Here is a 15,870-nt window from a genome sequence, read left to right on the forward strand (position 1 = left end):
TCCCCTTCCCCCTCTACGTTATGTAACGTACGTGCTTTCGCGGAGACGTTATAAGATCACCGGTTTCTCGTGGGATATATTAATTGAAATGCACACTTAAAGTTGCTTAAATGCTTTATTGTTGTATAAACAGCAGAAAATTATCGTCATTTATTTATTCACGTCTTAGAAAAATCTACTAGACTTTTTACGATATAAGCTACTCTATGAACTCTCTCTTCTCATCTTGCTTCAAAAAAGTATATAATTTATCATGCGAATTTGTCTAACGATATATTGATATAACATTTATTTTTTCAATATAGCAAACTGATACAAATACATATGTTGATAACTATCGGGTTTCGAAAAATTATCAAATCGTTGAACATTTAATCGAAAACGGATATCTATCAATTCTATAGCGACTTAGCAACTTATCACATGTCCTATGGGACGGCTTGAAACTTCGCCTGATAATTTTATTTTATCTTTTACTGGCAAAAGCCAATATTCCAATTTTAACTTGTTCGCAGAACTGACTCAACTGTTAAATCCTAACAGCGGAGCATTATCTGATATGTTCTCTTGCACAAGTACAGCTCGATTTCGTGACACAGAGTCCTTATCGCGCGACCCGACCGCCTGACCTGTATTTATCAATTCAAAGGAAAAGTGAATCGAGCAATATTGTAGCATAGCGTGAGTCACTTAAACAATTACCCCTGTTTGTATTGGCAATAACAATAACATTTATCAAATTACTCGAAAGGTAAAGAGAGAAATTGACAAAGCAAGCAAAAGGCTTTCAAGACTCGCGTGTTGCGACGTGTTTGCATCGGTAATTTGTTTGCAGGCAGCACCACGGCTGGCTACATTAATGGATGCACGGCGCACACGCGAAACACGCCACTCCTGAAACGCTTAATCTTTGAACGTCTTTCTTAAAAAGAAAACGGCGATTCACCTCGTACACTCGATTTGTTAACAAGCTCCGATACCACAGACGTCTAGACTGATCCATTAATTATTGGGTTGTACAAAAGAATTCACAGTTACTCAAGAGTTGTGAGATTAAAGTTTGACAAAAGGCTTTTTAACTTTTTTCCATCTTAATACAAGGCTGAAGGCTTTCTAGCCGTGACGAAAAGGTTTTTTACCCGGTGTTAACCTTGAGTTGAGATAGAAAAATCGTTAATTAGCGAAAACAATGAACACTCATTAAAATGTTGAATACATTTTAATTTAATTAAAGCAAGAGCGAAGTTAATGAAAAACAATAATAGTTATACCGTAGACCACTTCGTGTAACGAGTTAAGTTTCGAAACGTTCGAGTCAGTGTGCAATCGACTGAATCTAACCTGTGTCAGAGATAAACAAACCACAACTATCTTCAATTCCACTTGTAATAATACTAGAGAGGTCTAGCTTACATTTGAATAGTATCTAACGTACAGAAACAACAGTCGATAGAACGGAAATGATAAAACGCATTCAATACTACTTTGTAAATCTTAAAGTAGATATGGTAACAAGGGAATATGTAAATAAATTTTAACTGCATTTTTTTTCCTTTTATTATTCTTCAAAGTCATAAGAGTTTACAAATTTAAAAACCAGTCTTAAGTCACTCAAATTAATACAAAAATTTCAAATTAAGCTTTTTACAAGTGCGCGATTTTCGTGAGAAAATATCCACTTAATTGGCATAACGCGAACGGAACTGTATGGTGATCAATATGTCAAATTAATGTAAATAAATGGTGTAATAAAAATTATACAATTTTTGTGTAGATGAACATAGCTTTGGCGTCGTTGTTGCTTTGGTGTAGCTTGAATTTTCAGAATATTATTTGAAATTGAAAAAAAATATAAACAGACGTAATGAAAAAATGTACACATACATAGTTATAATTTTTCATGCAAATGATAATTCACTGATCTGTCAACTTTCGAAAAATCATAAGTGAAAGAAATTATCAAATACATGTCTAAAAAAAAGAAATCTAATTTAAATAACTCAACATTTTGTAGAATAAACTGTATAGCGTGTGACAATAACTACATTTATAATATTACAAACGCATAGTAAACATAAATTTAAAATAAACACACCAAGATTCCTACCCAATAAACGCTAATAACCGTTAAAATGTAAGTAATTACGTTTGAACTCCAACCTAAGCGAAGAAATTTTGTTGTTCGTATCGCATCTTAGTATTATTGTAAATAGAAGTGTGAAATGCCGTTTAATTGGCTCGGTACTGCACGACGTGCCAAGCATGTTCCGATAAGCACACGACACACCAACTCTGCTAAATTCACCCCTTATATAAACTCACATATTGCTACAGAGAATGCTATTTAGAAACTAAAGAATTTAACCATTGTTTTTAACACTGTTTTTATTCTTTTGCCTGAATACTAAATTCGAAATGGTCCCTTAAAACTCTGTATGTTTTGTAACGGATATATGCCGGTTAATATTCATGAATTTATATATTCGATCGACTGAATATAGAATACAACTATACTTACCTATTCTATTTCGCCAGCACACGAAGCAAGTTTTGTTTAATATTGATAAAGCAATGGTTTGAAGTAAATTCATATCTCATTGCTTATTCGCAAACAAATTTAAGAGCATTGTTGCTCGGTGCCTTAATTGAGAGAGTTGCACTATAATCTAATAAGCTTGAATAAACATTGAGTTCCGAGGACGTGCTTCAGTCGTCTTAGCCAGCAAGCGCTCGCAAATACTTATTGTAACAAAATATGCTCCATTCATCATCTCATCGAGAGCTTTTGAATTTATTATGGTAATTTGCTGTACGTGTTTCATAATTTTACGTTCCAATCAAGAATGCATATCGATTATAATCTTACTAGTGCTTGTGGTACGGATTAAAGATTTGTTTAGCTCCCTCTATACACTTAGGTATAGAGCTAAGCATAGCGGACAGCTAAACATAATGGAGATATATAGAGCTATATAGAAGTCCCATACAAATATGACTAGTTCATAACTATTGATGCAAAGACATTTCTCTGGGGCAATATAATTATCAGTTTATTTTATGCTACAAATTCACATTCCTATATAAATAAGAAAATAATTTCAAAGCAATTAGAGACGATCGGTTATTTGCACTAAACTATATCGCCGTAAAGGCAAACACCATACAAACTCAAGAAATAATTAAGCCTCATTCAAAGGAAATACGTAAATATTTCTACTTTCACGTTTCAATGATACCTTTAAGTTCTGAATAAGCTCGCGTTTAACTTTGGGCCCTTAAAGTAACCTATTCACATGTCACTCGAAATAAAATATGAGACGTCGGTGCGAAATTTTATTTCGCCCTAAATATTCCATTGTAGTTGAAGCTGGAAAGGCACACACATAAATCCGGTAAGGTAAGTCGAGCGGCGATTACTCAGCGGCACAAAGCCGCGGTACACAAACATACGGTAAATGTTACAGTAGGCCGAAAAACGTGTAAAGCATTCTGACGTTTATGACTCTACAATACGGGCAGTTCTCGCTTTGATTAATTCTGCTTTTAAATTATAGGCGCGAGCATTTTGACGGATGATACATTTGAATTGTGAATACACCTCTCCTTTCGTGTTTTTTTAATGATTATCGCAATATTAATCGGTATGAATACAGGTGAAAAAATAAATGCTTTAAATTCGATTAAAATATATCGAACAACCCATTTATAAGTGTTTGATATATAATCAGTAATACAATATCACCACTTAACTTTCAATAGTGTAAAAGGTTGTCATCATAAAGATGTGATAATTCCCAAACGAAGTGGGGATAACTTTACATCGAATTCTTATCGTAATGCTTATCTAATACCCATCATTTAATGGTAATATCTAAGTCATGTCCCGTCCTTACTTATCTGAACTTTAAATGATAATTTTTGTCATAATTTTAAAGTCCCAAAGGTTTAATATAAATTAAATGAGAAAAGAATAGAAAGCTTTACAGTTATCGATTGATTTTAGAATATTATCTTATTCTTTTCTTTGTAGAAATAATGTAAATATGATTTTCAAATTAAATAATGTCTGATCTATCAGTTATAAAATACAGATCTCTTAAATGGATTTTGCCGATAACTAAAATAAAACAATGATGAATATTTAGAACAAATGATCAACTTGTTGGACATTGTATCAACGTCTGAATGTTTAACTTTGTAGTAAAACAAAGTATTAAAATGCCTTGTAATATCGTTCACGTCCCACTCTATTGTAAGATAAGGGCAGTAAATCGCCTGAGTTAAATACGGCAATTATTCAGAGAAGGCACAAGTTTCATTGTACGTGACTCCACAATGTAGCCACGATTTATAAACGTTCACTAAATTTGAAGATTCATGCCGTGTCATCCTACGGGCAATGTCTTGTTATGACTCGTAAATTCATTAAAGGTCGCGTCAATCTTCCAATGAAATGAGAACGGTAAGTACCTATAATAAATGATTTAATGTTAATTAAAGAGAAATAACAACATTAGGCTATCACTATCGCGTATAATTAATACCTAAATAATATATAAAAATCTTTTCTTTACATTATCTCTACCCTCTTACAACTCACTACTTTAGCTATAAATAAAACTATTAAATAAAAACCGAGATAAAAGCATAGATTATTTCTATCAATATTATACGTAACATGAAAAGATTCCTACAGAATTGGGTACTTCCCTTTGATGAACGGCGGAGATAAGAAGTTAGTAACCAGAGTCGTTATCGGCTCTGTTAAGCTATCTCCCGCCAATATTGGAGTCAGACAATTCACAAAAAATGAGCACTGATCCCCGTCTAAGAGATGTTTATCGCATTAATATAATATGGCATTAAGATTACAATGGGCCGACTCAAGAGAGGACCAATATAAGGCGCTCGGAGACCCCTACGCTTTGTTGTGAAAATAACTTTATGCCTCGAATGTCTTGAACATTGTATACGCTATGAGCATGGGATTCAATAAGCCATCGGCCCATACGGATTTTACACTTTTGTCATGTACGTCTATTGTGCAAATAAAGTATTTCTATTAAAACCTTTGATGTTCTTTTGTTGTGAAATAATTCTTAGATAACCGCTCATGAAACATTTATTTTTGCTAGGTATCACTTCAAAAAGTATTTCTGATTAAATAGTATGCAGATGGCAATTACCGTGTATTTTTATGAATCGCCGAATGAATTAAAACATGCAATGAAAATATGTGTGTACTTTAACACCTTGTGTCATAATAAATTACGTATATAACATGGTTTTAAGCTTTCATAATAGAAATAAGTTTGTGGAAGGGTGCATTGAGGTTTAACTGGCTTTTGCCTTATAACGAGCACAAGCAAAATAATTTCAGTGTAACCACTCAATAAAGTTTTGATTTATTAGGCGCCCGGAGCATAATATAATTCATCGTATAAACTAATATAATTAGAAGTAAATTATTACTGTGTGTGTAATAAATTCATACTGTTTTTTTATCTAATAGGTAGGTACATCATGATACTTGATACACTTTATAAAAAAAATTGCGGAGCGGTCACTCAGGTTGACCTGTGTTTTAAATAAAAACGTGTTCATTATTTTGAGGGCAATTCGTATACCGTTATTAAGCTAGATCTTCAAAATTAATGTCGGTACATACCTCAACCAGAGCTACGTACATTGGATTGCTAAATGATAAGATTGTTGACTGTTCAATGATATAATACTCAGATACGATTCTGTGTAATTTTATTATTTTACATGAGACTTATTCACTTTAGTTTATTTGGAACTAGTTGCGCCCCGCCACTTCACCCGCATATTCTGTGTCCCGTAGGAATATCGGGATAAAAGCCTATGTGTTATTCCAGGTGTCCAGCTATGTATGTACCAAATTTCATTGCAGTCGGCTCAGTTGTTTTTGAATGAAAGAGTGACAAACATACATACACATACATCCACCATCACAAATTTCCGCATTTATAATATTCGTAGGATATAAGTATATAATTATTGTCAAAGAGAATAATCTATTAATATTTCAAAAAGAACATTTCTCAATCTTAATATACCTCTATATATAATTACGCGTCTCGTTGTTTGTGCGCGATAGACTCTCAAACTACTGAAGCGATTTTAATCAAATCTGCACACTATGTGCAATTTGATACAACTCGAAATATACGATAGTTTTTATTATTTCAATAAAGGTAAATGACGCCGGGCGGAGCCGGGGCGTGCAGCTAGTTTAATATATATATATTGCAAGACATAAAGACTAAATGTTTAGTAATTATAAGTAATTAAAAAAATATGTCTAGACAATTTACATACCACTTAATGTTGACAGCTATGTATTTCCTTTAATCTTAAGAAAACGACGATAAAGAAATGGCAAAAGGCATGAAACTCGCAGCTGACGCGTCGCGATAACTATCTGACAGCTTCATCGCTTATAAAATCAGTACTTCGATATTAAATAAGTTAACACAATCGCGCCGACCGTAGATGTTTCCAGAATAGCTATTTTGCTCCCCGAACCATTGATTTACATTATAAGGATGGTGAATAGATATCGTCGTATAGAACCTCTTTAGTTCCAGTTCAGTTATTGTATTTTATTAGTTACGTTGTAGGTAAAGCTTCTTACCGTTGAACCAAAATATGAAACATACACACATACATTTATACATTCTTCTATACACAAACCTCACAATTTATATTATAATAATCAGCCCTTTATTGTGTAGTAATCAGATTACCTTAACAACTCAGTATATCCAATTCCTTCCATATATGCCTACCAATATGTTTTTCAGGGTACACATCGTTTGTTAATTTAACACCACTTAAATAGTGTAAGTAGATTTATCATAATATTTTTTGAATGAAAATTATGTAAAAAATATGTGAAACTTGACATTTCACATTATCTTTCACTTTCATCCAATCTTCACAGATAAAACCAAAACGCGCACCGGTTATGAAAAGATCGAATTTATTGCTTCATAAGTCATGAGGGTTAAATAATAATCGACGACAATGGGCTATAAAGATTTTATAGGCAGTAAACTTCGATCCACCCGCACGTCCGCATCCTGGGAGTCAAACATCAACCTTGAATTTTAGTTGATGGTAAAGCCAGGATTTTATTATGAAACCTATATGTAATAAGAGACTTTCTGGATTTAAAACGTTATTGCTACGATGCTATATACAAAGCCAATATAGGACAATTCTACAACAACCGCGAGATTGCTGAATTTATAATAGATCCCATGCTTTAAAACATGGGAGAAGTGTGGTTTAATATGTGTAAATGAAATATAGCAAGTAACTATCATACAGGTGTTGGCGAAGCTTTGTACTTAGCCGACAAATACGTAGAATATATGACATCCTGTTACCTCTAAGCGATAAAAGTAGGCAGTCCCGAGCTCGACACTTGATGTCACGTAATGATTCTGGTTTAAAAGCACCTGCAATGCTCTTGCGCAAGTGTTGCCCCCCGTCATTTCGAATAAGGTAGGATTATATTTTTTAATTCTACCTATATAACTAGTTAATTAAAGCTTGACTATTGTATAAGTGATTAAGAATAGGCAAGCACGTGTTACAACGGCAGTAATTTTATTTAAAATATTTATTGCTTGAAAGAGTAACAAAGATCTTTTCTACAAATTTTGGAGGTGGGTTTATTAATTGTCTACTTATTATTTGTATTAAAGAAATTAATTATTACCGTTTAGATATAACATTGAATTTAATTACACTTATTGTAATAAAAATTGTGGGTGGACCCAGGTAAAAGTATTTATTTATACCTGTAATAAAAAAATCAATCATCAAAGTAAAAATCAAAGGTGCAATTTTGACATATTTCACATTTATTGCTATATAGAAGTTAGATAGAAGCACTTCTAAAATCTTAGATTTTAGTGACAAAAGCAAGATAAATAACCATAAACCTATACGTTATTTTTGTACGTACTGTTAATGTTTTTAGCGAAATTAGAAAAAAAAAATGACACATTACACTACTGAAATTGTAACAGCATAGCGTTAGGACTTTGATACTGTTAATGCACCTTTGTGCCTTAAAGAAAATGTAATTTTTCAGTCCTGAATCTGATCTTTTCCAGATTGTGACAGATATTCTGTATTCATTTTAACTTTGAGTCATTCGACGCAAAAGCGCACTTATGTTTATATGCCATAAGCATTATGAAATCTGACACGTGGATTAATTTCATTCATATTCTTTGAGATATTATAAACATTATATATAGTAAAGATGAAACATTTACTTATTTTCATATTGTACGTAATGGAAACTTATTGACAGAATTCACTCGCGTTAACGCTAAGATCAATGCTTATCGAAATATATGGTACTGTTTGATTGATTGACTACAATACTTAATATACAATGTTTCATAAATCAATCATTATATTCTTTGGTAGAAAATTCTTATACACTCTTCATACACTTTCAAGTAGGTACGAAAGTTGGAATTATAAATTAGCGAATATCAGTTAAGAGTTCAATCTTATACACCTATTATTTAATTTATCTTTATCGTGTTTTTATTTTACTATTTCTGTTTCAACAAAGTTATTTTCACACAGTGGTTGAAATTCGGCCATAACCGTAAACAAAAGAGAATTATATGGGTAAAGGTTGACAAAAGCATGGTAGTGTGTATAATTTTTATTTTTTATCAATTAATTTATGTATAAACATTATGATGCTCCACTTCTGTATAAATTATAATTTACTCCTCCGTCCACCAATTTTCGTCAGAATGGGTACAAAGTTTTTGCTTTTCGTATTAATGTATTAACAAAAACTATTAAAAAAAAGGTTCTATTGGCATAAAAACTACATTGATACTAGTTAACAGATTACCCTTCTCACTGTTTAACATTCACTAATTCCTTTTTATAATCAAATTGATATGCCATATTGGACTTATCCACAAATTGTTATTTACATTAACCAAAAGAAGCTTTAGACAAACGAATACACAAATAGCAGTAACCTCCCAATAAGGCATATCTAATTGCCGAGTGCCGGTTATTTAAAATAGTTAACAATTCATGCACATAAATGGAGTACAAAATGCATTTCAAAACAATCCAGTTGCTTAATAGGAAGTCCCTTAACTTATTAAGTTCTGTTTTGAATTTTGATCACTTGGAATAGAAAAGTAACTATGCGTTGTGTATCAACTACATAGTATAAAACAAAATCGCATTTTCTGTCCTCATGCCCCTGTCCCTAGGTATGTTTAAATCTTTAAAACTAAGCAACGGATTTTGATGCGGTTTTTTTAATAGATAGAGTTATACAAGAGGATGGTTTATATGTATAATAACATCTATTAAACTACTCCGAATTTAACGCGGGCAAAAAACTTGTTCCATTATATATGTGAAGAATTATTTTCTATGTACGCGTATAAAACCAAATGGGATCGATATAAGAAGCAGATTTCTGATATTTCAACATTAACCTACAATTTATTATAAACATAACCATAAATCAAACACGTTTACTAGAAACGTATAGACTTATCTTATTCTAAAATAAGATAGCCAATATCTGTTTTTGATTTTGTCATGAACTGTATCGAATCCAAACATTAATATTTATGAACACAGTTCTAATAAGTTTTTGTCTAAATCAACATAACATAATACATATTATCTTAATAGCTACGATTGTTTATTAAATCATAAACAAAACAATCATTAAATATATCCACGAACACAAACAACAAAATTTATCAATTTCAAATCTTTCATCTACCGCAATAAATATGAATCAACAGATATCCAAAGAGAACGCAACATTTTTCCAACCATTAGAACAACGAAACGTTATTTCTTCTGATATCATAACGTGCACCTGCCCTACGGTATACACTTCCTTCAACCAGCTGTCGAATGTTGAAAATAAACAAAGGTTCGTGGTCGCCTCCTATCATAACATCGTTGTTATGATTGTCGGACCGTGGGTAACCGTAGCTGAGCAAACTCGACGCCGCTCTAACAATATTTTACAGCGATGGAATAATCTAGTAATCTTAGTTCGAGAACTTTCCTTCTAATAATACGAGGTTGTGTTACAGTTTTCGTTGTTTATAGATTCGAACAGCGTATAATGTATCAAATTACATTTAATAGGTATAATACATAGGATGATATCAACCGTTTCAAATATTTATTATATAGAAGTAAAAACACTTTTTAAAGCTACCACAAAAAAATGGCTTAAAATCAATAACCAAGCAAACAAAAACAGCAATAGCGGCAAAAAGGACTGTTACTCAACTATTACTGCACTGATTTTAAGAGGATATAAAATACTAAATAGGAATGGTTCAGATATAAATACCAAATAGGAAGTTCAATTATTCTTATATAAATATGACTGAGTATTTTATAACATAGATAGAAATAACGATTATTCATAAGATGAATAAGAGAAACAATATATAAATCGCCACAATGACACTAATCATTTTCAATTTAAAAGCAGGCCGTTTACACTTGGTCACGAAATATCACACTGGCTGTCAAAATTATATTTGTCACGGCGCGGGCGCAGGCGACCCGACTCTTTCTCACACTTTGATGCGCCTTGCCGCCTGCCTTATTGACTAATAGACTATTGGAATGGTAAACAGCATTTTTAAACAGCCCATAATAAAATGCATATTTACATAAGATATACTAGAGTTGTTACCGAGAAAATTTGATTATCAAGTTACACAAGCTTGGGAAGCAACATATGTATTTATGATATATCTATAATATGGAATAAATTTTCTTCCATCAAGGTTTATTGTAATTGATTTTAATAATAGTAATAAATATTAAATGGTAAATAGCACAGATATCAGCGCGCAAAAATTATTTTCTAATCATTTAATTCGCATAAACTTCACATAAACATGTCTATTTTAAAATATATCGTTGAATCTCCAAATATATCAATAATAATGTCACATAAATTTGTATAAAAGTCAAATACACATCCAGACGCGGGTCCATTGAACCGATAGATTTAATGCGTGCAAATTAATTAAACTATTGATGACATATCATATAACAGATTTAAATTTAACATTGGAGTCTTATCAAAATATGACTTAAGTATTTCAGCATTTTGGTTTAACTAAAAGCACATTTACATAGGGAAAATAATTTTAATTTATTGCTAGAATAATATTTTTTGTTAAACGATTCGAACCTTTTTGTTCACACCCAAAATCGTGGTACATTGTTATAGGACTAAGTAGTAATAATAAAACGCAAGAGCACATGATTTTGTAAGGGCTTACGGTTACAAAAAATTAGTACCTGCTTATTTGTTGCAAGTAAAAAAGGGGCTGAGTGATTCTTTCAAATTCTATTTTAATGTGAGAATTGAAAAGGTGGCTCGAATGGCACGATCTGTAAACAGTTGCGGCTTGGTCGCGAAACATGTGCTGCGTATAATCATAAAATTTGTAAACGCGTTTCGGGAAACAATAAAAATTATTTTCACTTTATGGTTATGAACGAACTCCTCCGTCACTTATTATTTTATCGTCGAAACGCAGCTGCATGTTTTCAATTACCGAACAGATGATTGATGTATCTAGTGCCTTTCCACACACCGACAAATTTATCGCTGCCATCGATAGCTCGACAACTATTAATTTTATCGAAATGTAGGCTCAGCGCGTCGATATAATAATGCAAAGTCATTCACATTGCTCATACGGCCCCCGGCGGTTAAACCCTTCGAACTCCTCAATCGGTCAAAATAAACATCGGTTCTACGAAATCTTTGCAGTGGCTGTTCGTTTCTTAATAGTCCCATAAGAAACTGTTTGATTTATGGATACCTGTGACTTAACACATCTGTCGGGTCAGCGGCGGGCCGTTGTTCTTTGATTGCGAGCTATAATTTGAAGAGCATTCCGAACGGCTATCAAAATCGAATATTGTCAATTGTTTACATTGAAATTTTAAATATTTGTGTTAGAGGCCGTGGGAGTCGAAATTTAATTTCCATTTGTAATCGACTAATAAGTAATGTTTAAAGCAGCTGGAATCCTAGCAAGAAATCCGACGGGCGGTGCCCAGCGGGACACCACGACAATAGCAACCAAATTAAAAAGGAGTGTAAGCGTTCGGCTTGAGCCTCGCTAAATTTATTACACTGAGTTTTTACTCTTTGTTCCTGTCGCTAATGAGATTCGAATGCTGCAGCGCTACTTTTAAATAAATTAAATTGAAAATGGCAATCAATAACTTTTTAAATTAATTCGATTTATTTATGACGTTTCTAAAATCGCCTTCGAAGTTAACCTCATAAAGCCTACTTACTTTGTATTATTACCATAACATAATGGTCGAAGATTGTCACAATCTTGACCGGTCTGCTCAAAGCCTCGATGCGGTTGGCCATTTATGAAATTATTTACGCAAGTATTTACGTTAATATGATTATAGAGAATATTGCAGTAAAATAAGTGGACTATAATGCTTTAGATAAAGTGAATTCTGTCGCATTGTAACAAAGTCTATATTATTGTGTTGGGAATAGCCTTCGCGGGTGGTCTTCGATAGCGTTGACTGGAGAAAAGGAACAGAATTGCTAATTTCACTGTTCCTAATCATTTAGTGGAACTAGATTGTACAATGGCCTGAGACATGGGCAAAACCTGAAAATCTTTTTCGCTACGAGTAGAATTTATATTTGTTTTACGTTTTCAGCTTAACCAATAGCATAGGGATTTTAACAATTAATTACGTATAAGCTTTTATTTACAATATGTTTTTCACTTAATTATTGTGTAAAAATATCCTTTGTAATGTATCAATAATAATATTAGTATGAAAAAATTAAATAAGTACGTAAACTTAATATTTTGAACGTAATTAATCAACAAATGTGTAATTCAATATGAACGGAGTAATAACTCTTAATTAGATTGACATGCTATTAATTTGTTTTCACGTGAACCATTCGTATTTATAACTTTATATAGGTATAAATAATCAAAGTTTTTCAGAAATTACATACATGAAAGTGTACTTTAAAGTCTGAACTGAAACAAATAGCACGAATAGATTGGAAGTGCGGCAAACTAGCTTAATTTAATGGAGATACGCTCTTTTGAGATCCTGACGAAGTCGAGTATGAACAAAAGGACAATTGTGAAAGAGCAAAGTACTGAAGCGTGGCGATCTAGCGCCTATTTCCGTAACGTGGGAAAAACCATTCCATCAATAATTCCTGTGACGCTTTTTATTCACTCGAACCTGGAAAAACTTGATATCGACTCATATCGCATGTATCTCACGCATTTGTATGAATAATCGATCAACTACAACTTATTCAAATTAATTCACATGGGTATGTAATACCGCACGCTGTTTATTTTCATCCGTCTATAAATGGCAAGAACGAGTTGATAAATAAACATATTAATTAAACAGGGATGAAGCGTCTAAATAAACCACGACAATCTAATCAACCTCATGGACATCCCGTGTCACTTCCGTTCAAAGGTAGGTAAACTTAGCCTGTTGTAAACCATCCCGATTTGTTCATTAATTGAATTTAAATGTGAAATCAATAAAACACTGGGCCGTTCGTCCATTTAATCAAAGCTATGCTTAATCCGGGATCCAATATCAATAGAGCTCGGAGTGCGTACTCGGCAGCCATGCGTCCTAAACAATACTTCATCAAGTGTGAGCCCCGACATGTCATTTCACGGCCCATCGAATACTGGTCCATTTAGCACTTCCCATTTCTTTGCCAGTACCGGACCCGAATGCCTTTACGGTCCTCTGGCTTTTATTACATTGAAATTTCCGATGTAATTTTTTAATGTATCGGATATTATTTGAAATATTAGATCGGGTATCTCATTGCCTGACTGCTCACTTGAATCTAGTGTCAACGTATTTTTAATGAATTCTGTAAGAAACTTTACTACAAGTTCTAAATATTAATTGATATAATCTATTAGTTTTAACAGAATATATTTAATATGACTTGACGGAAACTTTTATTACGTAACATATAATAGGTAAGTTATTAATGTCATAAAATTGAATCAGCTACCGAATTACAAAAAAAAATCTGTTTACTACTTATTATTGTGACCGAACATATAAATAATAACAATAAAATTTTCGTGAAATGCCCACCGGACATACCATATATAATAAATATTTAAAGTTAATCACAAACTGACTTGAAATATTGAACCAGCGTTACCGCTACAAAAGAGCCGCCTGTCGGATTAAAAGAAACAATCTCCACCTTATGTAGCGGCTATTACTTTGAATTTTCCGCTCCATTGATTGCAGACATTAGATAAGAATATCGAACTAGAAACTAAGAGCATCGTATGCCAAATACAACCCCAGCGTTGGATGTGGCGCGCGTAGGAAAAACATGATTTATTGGTAAAACTTCCACCATTACTCATCTCACCATTCGTTACTTCAATAAAAAGAATGTCTTGCGATAATTTATTGGGAGCGATATGGAATTTTTATTACATTGTCAAAATGCGCTTCTCCACAGATATTAAACTATGATTTACGAGTTGAAAACTTTAAAACATTTATATATGTTGTAACCGCCATGTGTAAGTTATAAATAAAATGTTCAAAATATCCGACTAGGACTTTCCAATGTTTTAACTCCACATCTCTACATCGAAATTTATTGTAACATCAATAACAAAACGAAACAATGAACCCTTCTTTAACTATTTTAAGAGCGTTTTAAAATTACTGTACAAAGAAGGAACGTATGAATTCAATTTGTGTTATAGGATAGGGTTGTGTTAACATGTTAAAGCAAATTTTTATCAAAAATTGATTATCAACAATTACAAAAAGTTTTTTGCTTAAATTCTTTGCAAAAACGTACTTTTGTATGAGTTAGCTACCTTACTTTACACTCGGCCAAAGTTGAGTAACGTTATAGTTTCTTGTAACATGCTCCATAATAATTTACGTGTGTTTTAATACATTTGAATAATTTAATTTAAATAACAATATTACGTGTATTTATACTACTACTTTACTAAGGATAAATAGGAAAAAATGTTTCATCTACTCACCTTTTTGTTTATGACCACAAGCAATCAGCTTATCACCGATATGAGTTCACCAACAAAATTAACTTTATTATCAATTAATTTCTACCAAATCTGCCAACAAATCCAGTATGACCCGCGACACAAAACCACTTGAAACAATCTTGAAAAGTTTGAGTTCTTTAGTAACTTTTAAAACTTTTCAAGCACTTCACGAAAGTACAAAAACACAGAAAATCAGTTTCAAATATCACTAGTTCACGTTATAGTTCGTATAAAACACTGCACGATAATAATACTTTTGAAATAACATAATCACATGTACCGAAAACAGGTTTGTCGTAGGGATAGGGCGCGCGCGATGAAACCGACGTTAGCCCGTCGCGAGCGCGCGAGGCTTTCTGCATCGGAGAAACCGGAGCGGGCGAGGGGCGCTGATAGACGAAAATGGCTTCACAAGTTAATTTTTTTCTCTTTCCTCCTTGAATATTCCGCATATGCCGTGCACACGCATGCGCCCCAACCCCTAGGGTTGTAACGCGATGCACCCGCGCTTTACATAACTTATTGGGCCGTTTATCGAAGCCACTATTTAATACCCTTTCCATGTCGCCTTTGTGCATAGCTTCCTTGATGTTCTTATTCATAGCGAGTTAGAATATTAATCAACGCTCCAAATACTTTAATCCACGTGAAACCGATTCCATGCCATTAATTTTAATTTATCTACCGAAATTACCTT

At 32.9% G+C, this 15,870-nt stretch overlaps 1 protein-coding gene across 4 annotated transcripts in view; it reads right to left on the reverse strand.

Moving 5' to 3' along the window:
* LOC119830675 overlaps nt 1-15,543 on the reverse strand; it is a 74,976-nt gene extending 59,433 nt beyond the window's left edge. For all 4 annotated transcript variants that reach the window (XR_005287860.1, XM_038353755.1, XM_038353754.1 and 1 more), the window contains exon 1: nt 15,153-15,543. The gene's annotated coding sequence lies outside the window, so the exon portion shown is untranslated. The remainder of the gene's footprint in view (nt 1-15,152) is intronic.
* Between the last annotated feature and the right edge of the window lie 327 nt (nt 15,544-15,870).

The sequence above is a fragment of the Zerene cesonia genome, chromosome 12 (assembly GCF_012273895.1).
Source record: "Zerene cesonia ecotype Mississippi chromosome 12, Zerene_cesonia_1.1, whole genome shotgun sequence".
In the NCBI taxonomy this organism is placed as follows: Eukaryota; Metazoa; Arthropoda; class Insecta; order Lepidoptera; family Pieridae; genus Zerene; species Zerene cesonia.